At 41.1% G+C, this 18,909-nt stretch overlaps 2 non-coding genes across 2 annotated transcripts; both read right to left on the bottom strand.

Moving 5' to 3' along the window:
- Nucleotides 1-13,410: 13,410 nt before the first annotated feature.
- Nucleotides 13,411-13,483, bottom strand: TRNAA-CGC. Its single transcript has one exon. It is a non-coding gene; the product is annotated as a tRNA-Ala (tRNA).
- Nucleotides 13,484-18,732: 5,249 nt separating this feature from the next.
- Nucleotides 18,733-18,805, bottom strand: TRNAV-AAC. The gene has a single exon. It is a non-coding gene; the product is annotated as a tRNA-Val (tRNA).
- Between the last annotated feature and the right edge of the window lie 104 nt (nucleotides 18,806-18,909).

The raw sequence follows: 18,909 nt of genomic DNA, 5'->3' as shown, positions 1-18,909 counted from the left end.
ATCTGACGAAATAGGCATAAAAAAATTGTTATCTTAAAACACGTCAGCGGGCACATGCAGTGCACGCGTCCAATTGAGTGCATGTTGTGCGCCAAACGCACCAACCTGTAGTAATTCATTTCATTATTCTCTCTCCTAGGGGCCTACAAAAACTCTTCTCTTGCACGGGAAAAATTGCTTCTCTCACCACCGTCGCTTTCATCCACATCATAGTGGGGTCCACAAAAAACTATTGGTGTGGATGCTCTCAAGTAAATGCATGGTTCTGCATCGGAAATTGTATATATATATTTTTTATATTATTAATGACTTCTTTTATGATAAAAAAATAACAACAATTGAAATCAAAAGTCTTTTCCACATCTATGTCATCAAAATAACGTTGTTTTAGCTAGGTGAGAAAATGTATTTTTCTTTTATTCCGCTTTAATATATAGATAGATTAAACTATCATCATTATTTTTGATTTTTTTGATAAAATCAAGGTTTTCTTTTTCAAAGTTGAGATGTGACCATAAATGATCGACCAAATAAAATTGACAAATCTTGTTCATAATAAACAAACACATAATACTAGCTAGTTTTAGAGGGGAAAAAAAAGGGGAGGAGGCAGTGACTCCATTGTATTTAAGCCTTTGCTCGTTTGAAGCATCATCATTAAGGCTCCGTTTGGAAAGCAGGAAAATGACTTCTGGAAAATGAGTCATTTTTCAGAAAATATTTTCTTTTCTGGTGTTTGGTTACGCAATGAAAAACTGTCCTTGTGTGTTTGGTTCGTTATCCATAAAATGAGTAGAAAAATGAAAAGAATTGAATACTTCAAAATTTTAATTATTTGATACTTTTGATAAAATCCTTCTGTGAATACCACTCTTTATATATATATATATATATATATATATATATATATATATATATATATACACACTACACAGTAACATAAATATATATAATATTAATATTTTAAAAAATTAACTTTTTTTTTTTAATTTTTAAATACGAAAAATTAATATTATTTGTAGACGGACTTTATTTATTTTTTTAAAATTTGAATTCAAAAAAAAAAAAAGTTCGCGGACCGGTTCGTGGGGCCCGCCAACCCGCATGGGGCGAGCTATGGTTGCATGAGCCCTAGCCTGCGGGTTTTCGGGCCGACTCGCAAAAGGCAGTAAAAAATTAGGCTCGAAAAATGTTACATTCACACTCCTTGAAAAATGACTTTTCAAAAAAAAGGGGAAAGTCATTTTCCCCCAAAACATATCTATTTTCCTTTGATTAAAGTATCATTTTCCATTGAACTTATTCCCCTCCCCCCTTCCTCACTACTGAAAATTCTGAAATTTCCGACCACCCGAAAGTGATCTTAAATCAAGTTGAAAGTCTTGTTCCGACCACTTTTGGTATCCGGAAAAACCTTTGTTGCTATTTCCGACCACTTTTTGGACTTTTTGGTATCAACTTAATTTAAGATCATTTTCAGGTGGTCGAAAATTTCAGAATTTCCAGTAGTGCCTTACCACGGGAAACTTAAAAAACATTTTCCAGAAGTTATTTTCTAGGTTTCCAAACGCACCCTAAATTACAAAGGTTTAATACCTATAATACAAGATTACAAGAGTAAATAATCATCCCTACCACTTGGTGAAGTAATTTGATTTGGTAAGCCGCGCCCCCACTTTGATCAATAGCCAAAGTAGAACTGTTACAGTTACATATTATTATGTCTCATTGTAATTATTTGTACTCATCAAATTTATCTTAACTTTAATGTGCCAACTTTTTTTTTTTTTTTTTTTTTTTTTTTTTTTTGTCACACATTGCTCCAAACCCACATAAAAATCAAAATGTAGACCGTACATAAAAGGTGATTTTTTCGTCACAGGTGATGGAAATAAATATGCTTCCCACTCAATTGAAATAATGAATCAAATGGACAACTAACATTATTGTGATTATTCTAGAATGGTGATGTCTAGGTATAGTTTTTTTTTTTTTTTTTTTTTTTTTTTTTTTTTTTTGGATTGTTGTATCCTATGATTACTTTCTTCAAATCTCATATTTCGATCTGATATAGTATTTGTGAGGATGTAAATCACGGTGATTGGATAGTTCAACAAACAGAGTAAAATGTCAGTGCGCATAAGGAATTTTTCTATTTTGAATATAATCATCACATTGCTGGTGCCAAGATTCGAGGTGATTAGTGAAAATTGAGGGATTTATTTGGTAATTTAATTTCTAAATATAATGTAACCGCAATTATTCTAGAAGGATGATGTCTAGATTTTTTTATTTTTTTAAAAATAAAATAAAAAAAAATCTCCTACGGTTACATTCTTTAAATCTGGTTGGGTGGCGTTGGGATTTGTCCCATGTTTTCTTCTATTTCGTAATGAATAAAGTATGATGGTCAGATGAATTGAAGGTAATATAGAAGTTTGGAGTAGTGATGTACTGATGTATGTGGACTGTGGTTGTTTCTTGGTGAGGGGTGGGAATTGATGGATCTTAATTCACAATTTAATTTCCAAAATGCAATAATGTAACGGTAATAATAATATTTATAAAATAAAAATAATAATCTTTTGCTCATTGGAATTACAATACATGATCCACCTCAAATGAATCTTTTAAGTTACCGTTATAAGCATTCTCGTAAATCAAAGACAATGCTAAAATAATAAAAAAAAATCTATTTAAAGTTAGATCAATTATTATGGTCACATAAGCAGCTCAGTTGGTCAAGGTAAATTTAAAAAGAATTATCAGGGATTGAATTTCGCCAGCAGCAGTGGGGAGCAAGTGAGAGAGGCTCTATCATTGTGTGCGTACATCCTCCCAAATACTCTGTCAGGGAGGAGATTGAAGATTCAACCTTTTGATAACATCATCGTATTTCAAAACATCATCATATTTCACAAAACTTCGTAATTAATTAGCTCATCCAATGCGTGTCATCCAAGAACAAATTTTGCTATTAATACCCAACCCATATTTTGTTTGAACCAGAAAATTAAAGTTGCAGATAGAAGCCATGTTGAACCCCAGCGCCATTCTTGTAGAAGCCTATGCGACGAGGAAGATTATTGGGAAAGACAACACGAAGGCTTCGGAAAATAATGGCACCACTCGAAACCTGCAAGCTGGTGTCAAGAAGATATCTTCTTCTGGCGGTTGTTTTCCGGTGATGTTCAAGAAGGTCCATCCATCCGCCGCCACTACGCCGCCGGATTCTGCTCGCCGTAGTCCAGCCGAGACAGCACGCGATGTGTGATTACAGGAGTTGTAACTAAGCTAGTACAACACTCACAAATGCCTTCATTCTTGTGTTCAACGATGTTAAAACTTTTTAGGGATATATGATTATTATCGAGTATCTCCATATAATTAAATTATATATTGGGCAAGTAAAAAAATATGTAAGTATATTTTCAATTCAAAATTTAGTACTATTACTTCAAATAATACATATAATTTTTATGTTATATTTGTTTTGTATGCCATTCACCATAGTCTGATCTGCTACAAAATAAAATAGCAAAAATAATGCTATTCAATATAAACTTTTAGCAAAAATAATGCTATTCAATATAAACTTTTAAGAATAAGGGTTAGATAAATATAACACAATCTTCATACCTTTTTTTTTTCCCTTTCAAAACATAGTTAATAAGGTTTCATCTCCAGACATTTTGTAATAAAAACTTACTATCAACTAACTAAATTACATAAACTTTCAACAATTTCTATTTATAATAATAATAAATTATTTATGTATGCTAGTGATGGGGATATGGATCGGAACCCTAGGGGGTCCATTTTGTTAGGAAAATATTGGCCCAAGAGGGGGTGGTGAAGGAAGGAGGGTGGGACAAGTCTTGTTGGGCTAGAAAGATAAGCATGGGTGGTGGCCCAAAAGGCACAAAGAAGAGAGAAAAGAAGTTCCCGGAGCAGAACAGTCGCGGCCTGCAGGCGAGGCTGCCCGTTAGATTCCCAGCGTCGAGGCGTGGGCGGTGCGGGTCTCGTCGGGCCGGCGGCGCCCAGTGAAGGTTGGCAGCAGGCAGAAGGCTAGAGCAAAATGGGTCAAATATGCTACGGCGGGGGCGGAGTGGGTCTCGTCGGGCCGGCGGCGCCCGGTGAAGGTTGGCAGCAGGCAGAAAGCTAGAGTAAAATGGGTCAAGTATGCTACCAACCCTTTAGCATAGTAGCCACGCCTCAACCCACCAGACCACAACACCTCTTGTGTACGAAGGCGCAACACCTTGTATTTGTTCCGATATTTGCGAGCTGACAATATTAACAACCAGTCATGACCGGCGATTGGCCGGCCGGTGGCCTGGCCCGCTGACCAGCGGGGGTGGTGTGCCCCCAGGCATGTCAAAGGCGTCCCCCCTTTTCCCAAGGGGGTGCGGTGCGGTGCGTTGTGGTGTTCGAAATGGTGCGGTATGGCGTGGTGGGGTAAGGTACGATAGGGGAGTTGTTAATCGACTCTTTCGGCTAGCGCATGACTAGGAATGTGAGCTCATCAGACTCCCAATGGCATGACGTGACTAGCGGGAACCATGCATCCCACGGCGATGGACAGCGGGGATGGTGCGCTCCCAGGCGTGTCAACGGCGTCCCCCCTTTTCCCAAGGTGGTGCGGTGCGGTGCAGTGCGTTGTGGTGTTCGAAATGGTGTGGTGGGGTAAGGTACGATAGGGGGGGGGGGGGGGTTGTTAATCCACTCTTTCGGCTAGCGCATGACTAGGATTGTGAGCCCATCAGAATCCCCATGACATGGCATGACTAGCGGGGACAATGCATCCCACGGCGATGGCCAGCGGGGTTGGTGCGCTCCTAGGCATGTCAATCGCGTCCACCCTTTTCCCAAGGGGGTGCGGTGCAGTGCGGTGCGTTGTGGTGTTCGGAATGGTGCGGTGGGGTAAGGTACGATAGGGGGTGGGGTTGATAACCCACTCTTTCGGCTAGCGTATGACTAGGAATGTGAGCCCATTGGACTCCCCATGGCATGTCGTGACTAGCGGGGACCATGCATCCCATGGCGATGGCCAGTGGGGGTGGTGCGCTCCTAGGCATGTCAAGGGCATCTCGCCTTTTCCCTACCGGTGTGGTGCGTTGTGGTGTTCGGAATGGTGCGGTGGGGTAAGATACGATAGGGGGGTTGTTAATCCACTCTTTCGGCTAGTGCATGACTATGAATGTGAGCCCATCGGACTCCCCATGGTATGGGGTGACTAGCCCCCACCGGATGGGGTGGTAGTAAGGAGTAGGGAGGGGCGCCCCCACCGGCTGGGGTGGTAGAGAAGGTGGGTGACGTGGAGGTTGGATAGGCCATGCATCCCACGACGGGGTCGGTGGTAGTAAGGGGGACACGTGGAGGATGGATAGGAAGGACTAGCCAATGCCGTACACTTGTTACGTTCCCATTGGCTATGAATTATTGTGGAATACGATTGGTGATACGGGGTATTGATCCCCATACCTCTAGCTGGTGCCGTACACTTGTCACTGGCTGGGGTGGTAGTAAGGAGTAGGGAGGGGCGCCCCCACCGACTGGGGTGGTAGAGAAGGTGGGTGACGTGGAGGTTGGATATGCCATGCATCCCATGGCGGGGTCGGTGGTAGTAAGGGGAAGGTACGATAGGGGGCGTTGTTAATCCACTCTTTCGGCTAGTGCATTACTAGGAATGTGAGCTCATCGGACTCCCCCTGGCATGGGGTGACAAACCGCCACCAGCTGGGGTGGTAGTAAGGAGTAGGGAGGGGCGCACCCACCGACTGGGGTGGTAGAGAATGTGGGTGACGTGGAGGTTGGATATGCCATGCATCCCACGCGCGGGGTCGGTGGTAGTAAGGGGGACACGTGGAGTAGGTTGGTTAGGACACGTGGAGTAGGTTGGTTAGGCCATGCATCCCACGCGCGGGGTGGGTGGTAGTAAGGGGGACACAGAGTAGGTTTGTTAGGCCATGCATCCCACGCGCGGGGTGGGTGGTAGTAAGGGGGACACGTGGAGTAGGTTTGTTAGGCCATGCATCTCACACGCGGGGTCGGTGGTAGTAAGGGGGGACACGCCGATCACTTGTCACGTTCCCACTGGTTATGAATTATTGTGGAATACGGTTGGAGATGCGGGGTATGATTGTGAATAATATTAGTATTATATTTCTATTTATGTTTTAACCTATAGTTGGTTATATGTGGTTAGGATTAGTCTTCTGTTAATAACCTGGTAGATAGGATCAGTTAGAGGTAGTTTCAGATATACACTCTTGTAATCCTATCTTTCCCGATTGTATTGGAATATTGAATTCTCATCTGGTATCAGCCAAAATACGATCCTCCACCGCAAACAACCAACCCCCTCCCTACCCCCACCATGTCGTCGCATTCCTCTGAGAGAACCCCATCCGCCGCTGCCGGCGGCTCAGCTCCGGCGACCGGCAACCCGCTATCGGGAGCTCACCATTTCATCTCAATGAAACTGACCTCAAGAAACTTTCTATTTTGGAGGACTCAACTTCTCCCGTTTCTCAGAGGTCAGGACCTCATTGGCTATGTGGATGGCACTACGCCCTGTCCGCCGGCGTTTCTCTCTGCAACCTCCTCCGGCGAATCGGGAACCGGCACCACCACTGCTCCGACGACCCCCAACCCGGCGCACAAGGCTTGGGTTCTTCAGGACCAATCGATATTGAGCCTTCTCATATCGTCGATGTCGGACGAGGTTCTCCACCTCGCGGTTGGCCGTGACACTGCCGCCGACGTATGGAGGTCTATTTGCACCGCCCTCGGTTCTAACACGCAGGCGCGGTGTTTGAATCTGCTTGGGCAGTTCCAGGCGGTCCAGCAAGGGGCGTCCACGCCCGGTGACTACCTCGGCAAAGCAGAGCTATTGGTGGAAGCGCTTGCACAAGTCGGCCAACCGTTGTCCATGGCCGAGCAGAACCTGTATGTAATACGGGGCTTGCGTCCGGAGTACAGGGCATATGCGGCGTCGTTGACGGCTCACGCTCCGGTTTCCCTTCCGCACCTTGCGGATCATCTCCAAGCGGCCGACTTCATCCTCGCTGATGACTTCGCAGAGGGCGCTGCAACCGGGTCGCACTCAGCCTTCTACGCCGGCCGAGGCAGTGGAAACGGAGGACGCCACACCGGCGGTCACGGCAACTCCGACGGAGGCAGGCAGGGTAACTGGCGCGGTGGGCGTGGCGGTCGGAATCAACGGAGCGGCGGCCGTAACCAACGTGGTGGTGGTCCCCGGTGCCAAATTTGTAAGGCACATGGACACACCGTGGTATACTGTTACAAACGGTATACAACGCAACCACCTGCGCAGGCACATGTCGCCATGTCGGGCGAATCTCCGGTCACTACCGTACCGTCGGCCGAGGCGTGGTACCCTGACACTGGGGCCACGGCTCACGCGACTCCGGAAGTGGGAATGTTAACATCATCGGAGGAATACACCGGTCCGGACACGTTGAGAGTGGGAAATGGTACAGGCTTAGAAATTTCGCGGGTTGGCCATGCATCGATCCCCTCTGTGTCAAAACACCTGTTTCTGTCTAATGTGTTACATGTCCCCGAATTAACTGTTCCCCTTTTATCTGTTCAAAAATTTACTAAAGACAATTCTGTGTTTTTTGAATTTCATGACAGTTGTTTCGTTGTGAAGGATTCCAAAACCAAGGCGGTGCTTCTTAAAGGCCCGACTTCTGGAGGTCTTTACAAGTTGCCAATTTCCCGAAGTCATTTCGCGTTCGTCAGTTCCCGGGCAACACCCACGATATGGCATCGCAGGCTTAGTCACCCTCACAAATTGGTCCAGAATAAAATTCTGCAACATTGTTCAGTTACGCAAAATAGTGTTAGTTTTGGGTCATGTACGGCTTGCCATCTCGGCAAGTCTTGTCGTTTTCCATTAGATAGACTCAATACTACTAGCAATAATGTACTTGACTTACTGTACACGGATATCTGGGGGCCTGCACCAGTTATCTCGTCTAGTGACTTCCGCTATTTTCTTCTCTTTGTAGATGATTTTTCACGCTATTGCTGGTTTTATCCATTAAGGGTAAAATCAGACATCTATAAAGTATTTGATGTTTTTCGTGTTTTGGTAGAGCGACAATTCTCGCGCTCTATCAAGTCCATACAATCCGATTTAGGGGGTGAGTACAGAAAATTACACACCACTTTTCAAACCCTCGGAATCAATCACCGCCAGTCGTGTGCATACACACACGAGCAAAACGGAAGAGTTGAGTGCCGCAACAGACATATTGTCGAAACGGGCTTATCTCTTTTAGCTCAAGGATCAGTCCCTCAACAATACTGGGATTTTGCTTTTGAGACGGCAACATGTCTCATCAATTACCTACCCACTCCTGTCCTAAAATTTGACAGTCCTTATTCTCGCCTACATCACAAAATACCACCCTATCAATTTCTACGTGTCTTCGGCTGTTTGTGTTTTCCCTATCTTAGGCCTTATAATCGGCATAAGATAGAGTTTCGGTCCACACCTTGTGTCTTCCTGGGGTACCCTCTATCCTTCCGAGGTTACAGATGCATGGACCTAACCAGTGGAAAAATTTATGTCTGCCGCCATGTGCGGTTTGATGAAACCATTTTTCCTTTTGTTACAGGTATAGCTCCTCGTGTGGCTCAGGTACACCCTGTACCGTGGGCATCTGGACCAGTTGTGCCCGCTCATATTCAGACTACAGTAGAACCCGACATATCACAAGACTCTGACCCGAGTCCTATAGCTCAAGAAGAGCCACCTTTGGCAATTGAGCCCGCTATCCCGGTTACTCGGGGGCGGGGTCGGGGACGAGGTCGGGGTCGGGGTCGGGGTCGGGCTCAACCACAAGAACGAGCTCATGTCATGCGTCGACGTGGTCAGACTCGAGGCACTGATGAAGAGTTTCACGTCCTTACAGCCGTTACAGCTGATCCGACTTGTTATTCCCAAGCTGTGGGTCATCCACAGTGGCGGGATGCTATGGATCAAGAATTTAACGCCCTATTGCACAACAATACCTGGAATCTAGTCCCGCCTAAATCCACGATGAATATCATTGGGTGCAAATGGGTATTCCGCACCAAACGGAATGCTGATGGGTCTATCGAACGGTATAAAGCGCGGCTTGTGGCCAAGGGTTATAATCAAGTAGCCGGAGAAGATTTCTTCGACACGTTCAGTCCAGTTGTTAAACCGACAACTGTTCGTCTGCTTCTTTCTTTGGCAATATCCAACAAGTGGACGCTCCGGCAGTTGGATGTGCACAACGCCTTTCTGAATGGGCATCTAGCTGAGACCGTGTATATGAAGCAGCCTCTAGGATATGAAGACCCGGCTCACCCAGATCACGTTTGCCACCTACAGAGGTCTCTCTACGGGCTCAAGCAAGCACCCCGAGCGTGGTTTAAACGTCTGCATGACTTCCTGCTTACTACCGGTTTTAGCGCATCGAAGACAGATGTATCCCTATTCTACTACAGTCTGGATGGGTGTCAGGTATTTTTATTGGTGTACGTGGATGATATCATTATGCTAGGGAGCAGTGCTACGCTTATTAATACTCTGTTGTGCCGTCTTGCAACTGCTTTCAAAATCCGGGATCTCGGGAAACCCAGCTTCTTCTTGGGGATTGAAACAGTTGACACCTCAGCGGGCGTTATTTTATCTCAACGGCGTTACATGAAAGATATTTTGAACAGGGCCGGCATGGTTGACTGTAAACCCTTGTCCACTCCTGCTTCGACTACTCAGCCGGTTACTCCGTCAGACGAACCTTTTGATAATCCGACGCAGTATCGAAGGATTGTTGGGGCCTTACAGTATCTCACCATCACTCGGCCGGATTTATCATATGCCGTAAACCGGTTATGTCAGTTTATGCACACTCCGACTGTAGATCACTAGGGCATGGTTAAGCGCGTCTTACGGTATGTCAAAGGCACGTTAGACTATGCCTTGCGTCTGACTCCATCACCGACTTCTTCTATCCATGCATATTCGGACTCCGACTGGGCCGGGTGTCCCATCGATCGGAAGAGTACCAGTGGATATGCAGTCTTTCTAGGGACAAACCTTGTGTCGTGGCTTTCTCGGAAACAGCGGACAGTAGCGCGCTCCTCGACCGAAGCAGAGTATAAGGCCTTAGCCGATGTGGCAGCTGAGGTCACGTGGATGGTTTCTCTTCTTCGGGAGTTAGGGCTACACTCTGGGCAGTCCTCGACTTTGTGGTGTGACAATTTGGGCGCGACGTATCTTTGTGCTAATCCAGTTTTTCACGCCAGGACAAAGCATGTTGAGATAGACTACCATTTTGTTCGAGACAAGGTAGCCAGTGGTGATTTTGTGTCAACAAAAGATCAGCTTGCAGACGTCATGACGAAGCCTCTTGCAGGGCCCAGGTTTCTTACTCTTCGAGACAAGCTGAGACACCGTCCGCTCTTGTAATCCTATGGATTGTATTGGAATATTGAATTCTCATCATGATCACTTGTCACGGGGAATGAATTATTGTGGGCTCACTTGCCCATGCGTGGTGTCAATACCCAAACCTCTCGCATGCTGGTGCGAGGAATCGAACCCCGTGCCTCTCGCATTCCCGATTGTATTGGAATATTGAATTCTCATCATGATCACTTGTCACGAGGAATGAATTATTGTGGGCTCACTTGCCCATGCGTGGTGTCAATACCCGAACCTCTCGCATGCTGGTGCGAGGAATCGAACCCCGTGCCTCTCGCATGCGAAGCAAGCACTCTGCCATATGAGCTACACCCCCATAAATGTAGGTATGAGCTGATATTATACTAGTATATTTGTTAATTGGAATCAAAATCACTTTTAAATAGATAAATTCAATTAATTCGATTTAATGTCGACAAAACCAACAACCTGGTGGTCCGGGGAATCAAACCCCGTGCCTGCGCTCTACAATGTGAGCTACACCCCCATTAACGTGAGGAATGAAACCCCGTACCTCTCGCATGCTAAGCGAGCGCTCTACCATCTGAGCTACATCCCCGACCACAATCTCATTCATTGTAAATATATATATATATATATATATATATATATATATATATATATATATACTATACTAATAAGAGTCCAGGAGAGTTAGGCCTATAATGGGTAGAAAAAATGGCGGTCAAATTTTTTAATCAAATGAATGGCTCAGATTGATCAGATTTTAATTTTTCCTTGAGATTTTCTAATTTATCCTTAATGAATATTATTATCCGTTAACTTTTCCGTTAAATATTATCTTTTCTGTTAGTTTCTGTTAGTTCACCGTTAACTTACTCATTGATTTCAATAAGAAAGGTCTTAGATTTGAACCCCATCCCAATCAAAGTTGACATAATTAGTACTCTATTTTACTCTTATTAAATTAAATAATAATTTGCATTCAAAAAAAATAAAATAATAATTTAGTAGCTAAAACAAAAAATAATACATATGCATTTCTTTAATTTAGAATTATGTGTCAACAATGCCTTTATTCAAAAAAATTATTCATTATCAATAAATTAAATACGATAAATAATTTCATTAGTTATATTGTCTTTATTTTCTCCAATATAAAAATTCTTTACATTCCAAATTCAAATTCATAAATTGATTATATTCGCTACATTGTCCCTACAATGTCTTTATTAAAAAATTTATTCATTATCAATAAATTAATTAAGAGAAATAATTTCATTAGTTATATTGTCTTTATTTTTCTCCAATGTAAAAATTCTTTACAGTCAAATTCATCAATTGATTATATTCACTACATTGTCTATTATCTTTTTTGTCCACTATTTTTTAATTAAATGTCAAAGTTATAATACAAAATAATGATATATATATATATATATATATATATATATATATATATATATATATATATATATATATATTTATTTACCAAGTATTTTATTAATACCATGAAAAAATTTTAAAAATTTAAATTAATAAAGTCAATCATATTAACTACTTGAGGGATTTGTTGACAAAGAGAGTATTCAAATCACACAACAAATTGAAGTGAGAAACTACCTCGCAATGTCATTATTTGACAATCAGCAGTTAGCGATTAGCGTTAGCGGATTATATCAACGGTTGGTAAAAAGATAATTTAAAAAATTAACTGTTTAAATTAATATTTAAAATGACCTAAGGGTATAATAATAATAATAATAATAATAATAATAATAATAATAATAATAATAATAATAATAATAATAATAATAATAATAATAATAACAACAACAATAATAATGATAATAATAATTGTTTTTTTAACCAATAATAATAATTGTTTTAATAATAGTTTTTTTTTTTTTAAATATAGATGTGTTTTGGGGAAATCATTCTCAAAAACGCTAAGTGAAAATATTGTAAATTGCAATGTTTGTATTTTCAGTGGTTTGGAATAAATTGTTGCTTCAAACTGTTGAATAACCAAACACTTTCTTTAGCATTTTGATCTTTGGGTTAAATTATAATTTAAAATTTTAAACTTTTACTACATCTAAATTCCTTAAATTAGGAATTTCTTTATCCATTATAATTTATTCAACAATAATGGTTGAACTAAATGAACACTGAGCAAAACAGCTAAAAAACTGGTACTGTTGATTCATTCATTGATCTTGTATATATGTGCATTCATTAAATATATTAGAACCCTTTGCAACAAAAATACTTGGTTACTATTTAAATTTTTTTTAGTAACAATTATAATGAATCTCCTATATTACATTGTATTCATATACTATGAACTACATATTTAAATAAACAAATTAGACATTAAATTATTTATGTTGAACTTCTCATATATAATCTTGCATTGATATACTTTCAAATATTTATTTAATTATAAACATTGGGTAGAAAAAATGACCCTTAAATTATTAAATCAAATGAATAGTTCAGATTGTTCAAATTTTAATTTTTTCTTGAGATTTCTTAATTTATCCTTAATTATATGATTATCCGATCCGTTAACTTTTCCATTAAGAACCGTACTACAACATTAATCTAATTCTAATATTATAGTCTTAATAGAACTCTAACCACAAATCCTACTACCGGAATCCCCTCAAATAATATTAGTATATATTTAATATTTTATGCTTTAATTCCCGTATTTGGTTTCAACCATATTTAATATTTTATGCTTTAATTCCCGTATTTGGTTTCAACCATACTCATACAATTATTTTATTGACGATAATAATCAATCTTGACTAATATTATCTTGCATTTGTAAACTTAGAATTACTAATTTAAATACGCAATGGCATTACCCCTATATATATATATATATATATATATATATATATATATATATATATATATATATATATATATATATATATATACAAACCACCTGGAGGTGCGGGGAATCAAACCCCGTGCCTCTCGCATGCGAAGCGAGCGCTCTACCATATGAGCTACACCCCCATAAGTGTGGGTATGAGCGGAAATTATACTTGTATGTTTGTCAATTGGAATCAAAATAACTTTTAAATAAATAAAGTGAATTAATTCGATTTAATGTCGACAAAACCAACCACCTGGAGGTCCGGGGAATCAAACCCCGTGCCTGCGCTCTACCATGTGAGCGACACCCCCATTAATGTGGGGACTGGCGGCTCTACCATGTGAGCTACAACCCCATTAATGTGGGGGCTGGCGGCTCTACCTCGTGAGCTACAGCCCCATTAATGTGGGGGCTGGCGGCTCTACCATGTGAGCTACAGCCCCATTAATGTGGGGGTTGACGGCTCTACCATGTGAGCTACACCCCTATTAATGTGGGTATACTAGTGTGTTTGTGAGCTACACCCCCATTAATGTGGGTATGAGTTGAATCGCTGAACTTATACTAGTATGTTTGTCAATTGAGTGTTACTATGGTCGGTGCGTCGTTGCACATTGAAAACCACCCCAATTAATGTGGGTATACCATGTGAGCTACAGCCCCATTAATGTGGGGGCTGGCGGCTCTACCATGTGAGCTACACCCCTATTCATGTGGGTATACTAGTATGTTTGTGAGCTACACCCCTGTTAATGTGGGTATGAGTTGAACCGCTGAACTTAAACTAGTATGTTTGTCAATTGGAGTGCTATTATGGTCGGTACGTCGTTGCACATTGAAAACCACCCCTATTAATGTGGGTATACGAGTATGTTTGTGAGCTACACCCCGATTAATGTGGGTATGAGCTGAACCGCTAAACTTATACAAGTATGTTTATCAATTGCAGTGTTGCAATGGTCGATCTAACTAGGTTTGACGTCGTTGCACATTGATTGGTTATGAACCCCGATTGGAGGTGCAAGGAATCGAACCCCGTGCCTCTCGCATACAAAGCAAGCGCTCTACCATATGAGCTACACCCCCATAAATATAGGTATGAGCTGAAATTATACAAGTATGTCTGTCATTTGGAATCTAAATCACTTTTAAATACATAAATTGAATTAATTCGATTAAATGTGGACAAAACCAACCACCTGGAGGTCTGGGGAATCAAACCCCGTGCCTGTGCTCTACCATGTGAGCTACACCCCTATTAATGTGGGTATACTAGTATGTTTGTGAGCTACACCCCCATTAATGTAGGTATGAGTTGAATCGCTGAACTAATACTAGTATGTTTGTCAATTGGATTGTTACTATGGTCGGTATGTCGTTGCACATTGAAAACCACCCCTATTAATGTGGGTATATCATGTGAGCTACAACCCCATTAATGTGGGGGCTGGCGGCCTTACCATGTGAGCTACACCTCTATTAATGTGGGTATACTAGTATGTTTGTGAGCTACACCCCCATTAATGTGGGTATGATTTGAACCGCTGAACTTAGACTAGTATGTTTGTCAATTGGAGTGTTACTATGGTCGTTGCACATTGAAAACCACCCCTATTAATGTGAGTGTGAGCTACACACCAATTAATGTGGGTATGAGCTGAACCGCTAAACTTATACTAGTATGTTTATCAATTGCAGTGTTGCAATGGTCGATCTAACTAGGTTTGATGTCGTTGCACATTGATTGGTTATGAACCCGATTGGAGGTGCGGGGAATCGAACCCTGTGCCTCTCGCATGCAAAGCGAGCGCTCAACAATATGAGCTACACCCCCATAAATATAGATATGAGCTGAAATTATACTAGTACGTTTGTCAATTGGAATCAAAATCACTTTTAAATAGATAAATTGAATTAATTCGATTAAATGTCGACAAAATCAACCACCTGGAGGTCTAGGAATCAAAACCCGTGCCTGCGCTCTACCGTGTGAGCTACACCCCAATTAATGTGGGGGCTGGAGGCTCTACCATGTGAGCTACACCCTTATTAATGTGGGTATAGTAGTATGTTTGTGAGCTACACCCCCATTAATGTGGGTATGAGTTGAACCGCTGAAGTTATACTAGTATGTTGGTCAATTGGAGAGACTATGTATGACGTCGTTGCACATTGAAAATCATTGGTGATGAATGATTGGAGATGCGGGGTATTAACCGCCATACCTCTCACATGCTAAGCGAGCGCTCTACCATCGGAGCTACATCCCGGACCGCAATCTCATTCATTATATATATATATATATATATATATATATATATATATATATATATATATTCAACATCTCATTAAAACAAACCACCTGGAAGACGGGGAATTGAACCTCGTGCCTCTCAATTGCGAAGCGAGCACTTTACCATTTGAACTACACCCCCAGATATAGGTATGAGTTGAAATTATACAAGTATGTTTTTCAAATGGAAGTAAAATCACTTTTAAATACATAAATAGAATTAATTGGATTATATGTCGACAAAACCAACCACCTGGAGGTTTGGGGAATCAAACCCTGTGCCTGCGCTCCACCATGTGAGCTACACTCCCATTAATGTGGGGGCTGGCGGCTCTACCATATGAGCTACACTCCCATTAATGTGGGGTCTGGCGGCTCTACCATGCGTGCTAATGCCCCATAAATGTGGGGGTTGGTGGCTCTACCATGTGAGCTACACGTCTATTAATGTGGGTATACTAGTATGTTTGTGAGCTACACCTCCATTAATGTGGGTATGATTTGAGCAGTTGAACTTATACTAGTATGTTTGTCAATTGGAGTGTTACTATGGTCGTTGCACATTGAAAACCACCCCCATAAATCTGGGTATGCGCTGAACCGCTAAACTTATACTAGTATGTTTATCAAAAGTTATGCCTTACGAAACTTTTCCGACATTTTCAAAAAAAAAAAAAAAAAAACCGCCGAACCGGCCGGCCGCGGAGGCCATTCCTCGCGGCGGCGCAATGGCGCGATTTTTGATACATTGATATATATATATATATATATATATATATATATATATATATATATATATATATATATATATATATATATATATATATATATATATATATATATATATATATATATATATATATATATATATATATATATATTAAACATCTCATTAAAACAAACCACCTGGAGGTATACTAGTATGTGGGGGCTGGCGGCTCTACCATGTGGGCTACATCCCCATAAATGTGGGGATTGGCGGCTCTAACATGTGAGCTACACCTCTATTAATGTGGGTATACTAGTATGTTTGTGAGCTACACCCCCATTAATGTGGGTATGATTTGAACCGCTGAACTTAAACTAGTATGTTTGTCAATTGCAGTGTTACTATCGTTGTTGCACATTGAAAACCACCCCTATTAATGTGGGTATACGAGTATGTTTGTGAGCTACACCCCCATTAATGTGGGTATGAGCTGAACCGTTAAACTTATACTAGTATGTTTATCAATTGCAGTGTACTAGGTTTGACGTCGTTGCAATTTGATTGGTTATGAACCCAATTGGAGGTGCGTGGAATCAAACCCCGTGCCTCTCGCATGCAAAGAGAGCGTTCTACCATATGAGCTACACCCCCATAAATAGAGGTATGAGCTGAAATTATACTAGTACGTTTGTCAATTGGAATCAAAATCACTTTTAAATGGATAAATTGAATTAGTTCGATTACATGTCAATAAAAATCAACCACCGAGAGGTCTGGGGAATCAAACCCGTGCCTGCGCTCTACCAAGTGAGCTACACCCTTATTAAAGGTTATGAATGATTAGAGATGCGAGGTATCGATCCCCGTACCTCTCACATGCTAAGCGACTGCTCTACCATCTGAGCTACGACACACATACACACACACACACACATATACATTTGACATCACATTTAAACAAACCACCTGGAAGTGCGCGGAATTGAACCTCGTGCCTCTCGCATGCAAAGCGAGCGCTCTACCATTTGAGCTGCACCCCCATAAATATAGGTATGAGCAGAAATTATACGAGTAAGTTTGTCAATTGGAATCAAAATCACTTTTAAATAGATAAATTGATTTAATTCGATTAAATGTCAACAATATCAAGCACCTGGAGGTCTGGGGAATCAAACCCCGTGAGCTACACCCCCGTTATACTAGTATGTTTGTCAATTGGAGAGACTAGGTGTGACGTCGTTGCACATTGAATTAAAATCACTTTTAAATAAATAAATTGAATTAATGTCGACAATATCTGGGGAATCAAACCCCGTGAGCTACACCCCCGTTATACTAGTATGTTTGTCAATTGGAGAGACTAGGTGTGACGTCGTTGCACATTGAATTAAAATCACTTTTAAATAAATAAATTGAATTAATGTCGACAATATCAACCACCTGGAGGGTTGGGGAATCAAACCCCGTGCCTGCATTCTACCATGTAAGCTACACATCCAATGAATGATTGGAGATGCAAGGTATTGATCCCCGTACCTCTCGCATGTTAAGCGAGCACTCTACCATCTGAGCTACATCCCCGATCACAATCTCGTTCATTATATATATATATTCAACATCTCATCAAAACAAATCACCTGGAAAACAGGGAATTAAACCCTGTGCCTCTCGCTTCGCAAGCGAGCGCTTTACCATATGAGCTACACACCCATAGATATAAGTATGAGCTGAAATTATACTAGTCAGTTTGTCAATTGGAATCAAAATCACTTTTAAATACATAAATATAATTTATTTGATTAAATGTCGACAAAACCAACCACCTGGAGGTCTGGGGAATCAAACCCCGTGCCTGCGCTCTACCATGTAAGCTACACCCCCATTAATGTGGAGGGGGGCGGCTCTACCTTGTGAGCTACAACCCATTTAATGTGGGGAGTTGAACTTATACTAGTATGTTTGTGGAGTGTTACTATGGTCGTTGCACATTGAAAACCACCTCCATTAATGTGGGTATGCGCTGAACCGCTAACCTTATACTAGTATGTAGGTCAATTGGAGTGTTACTATGGTTGATCTGACTAAGTTTAACGTCGTGGAACATTGATTGGTTATGAACCCGATTGGAGGTGCGAGGAATCGAACCCCGTGCCTCTCACATGCGAAGTGAGTGCTCTCCCATTTGAGCTACACCCCCATAAATATAAGTATGAGCAGAAATTATACTAGTATGTTTGTCAATTGGAATCAAAATCAGTTTTAAATAGGTAAATTGAATAAATTGGATTAAATGTCGACAAAACCAACCACTTCAAGGTCTGGGGAATCAAACCCCTTGCCTGCGCTCTACCGGGTGAGCTACACCCCTATTAATAGTTATGAATGATTGGAGATGCAAGGTATCGATCCACGTACCTCTCGCATGTTAAGCGAGCGCTCTACCATCTGAGCTACATCCCCAACCGCAACTTTATTCAATGTGTATATATATATATATATATATATATATATATATATATATATATATATATATATATATATATATATATATATATATATATATT

The sequence above is a fragment of the Ipomoea nil genome, unplaced genomic scaffold (assembly GCF_001879475.1).
Source record: "Ipomoea nil cultivar Tokyo-kokei standard unplaced genomic scaffold, Asagao_1.1 scaffold2283, whole genome shotgun sequence".
Taxonomy (NCBI): Eukaryota; Viridiplantae; Streptophyta; class Magnoliopsida; order Solanales; family Convolvulaceae; genus Ipomoea; species Ipomoea nil.
Note: the sequence above shows the minus strand (reverse complement) of the source record. Positions and strands in the feature narration are given on the sequence as shown.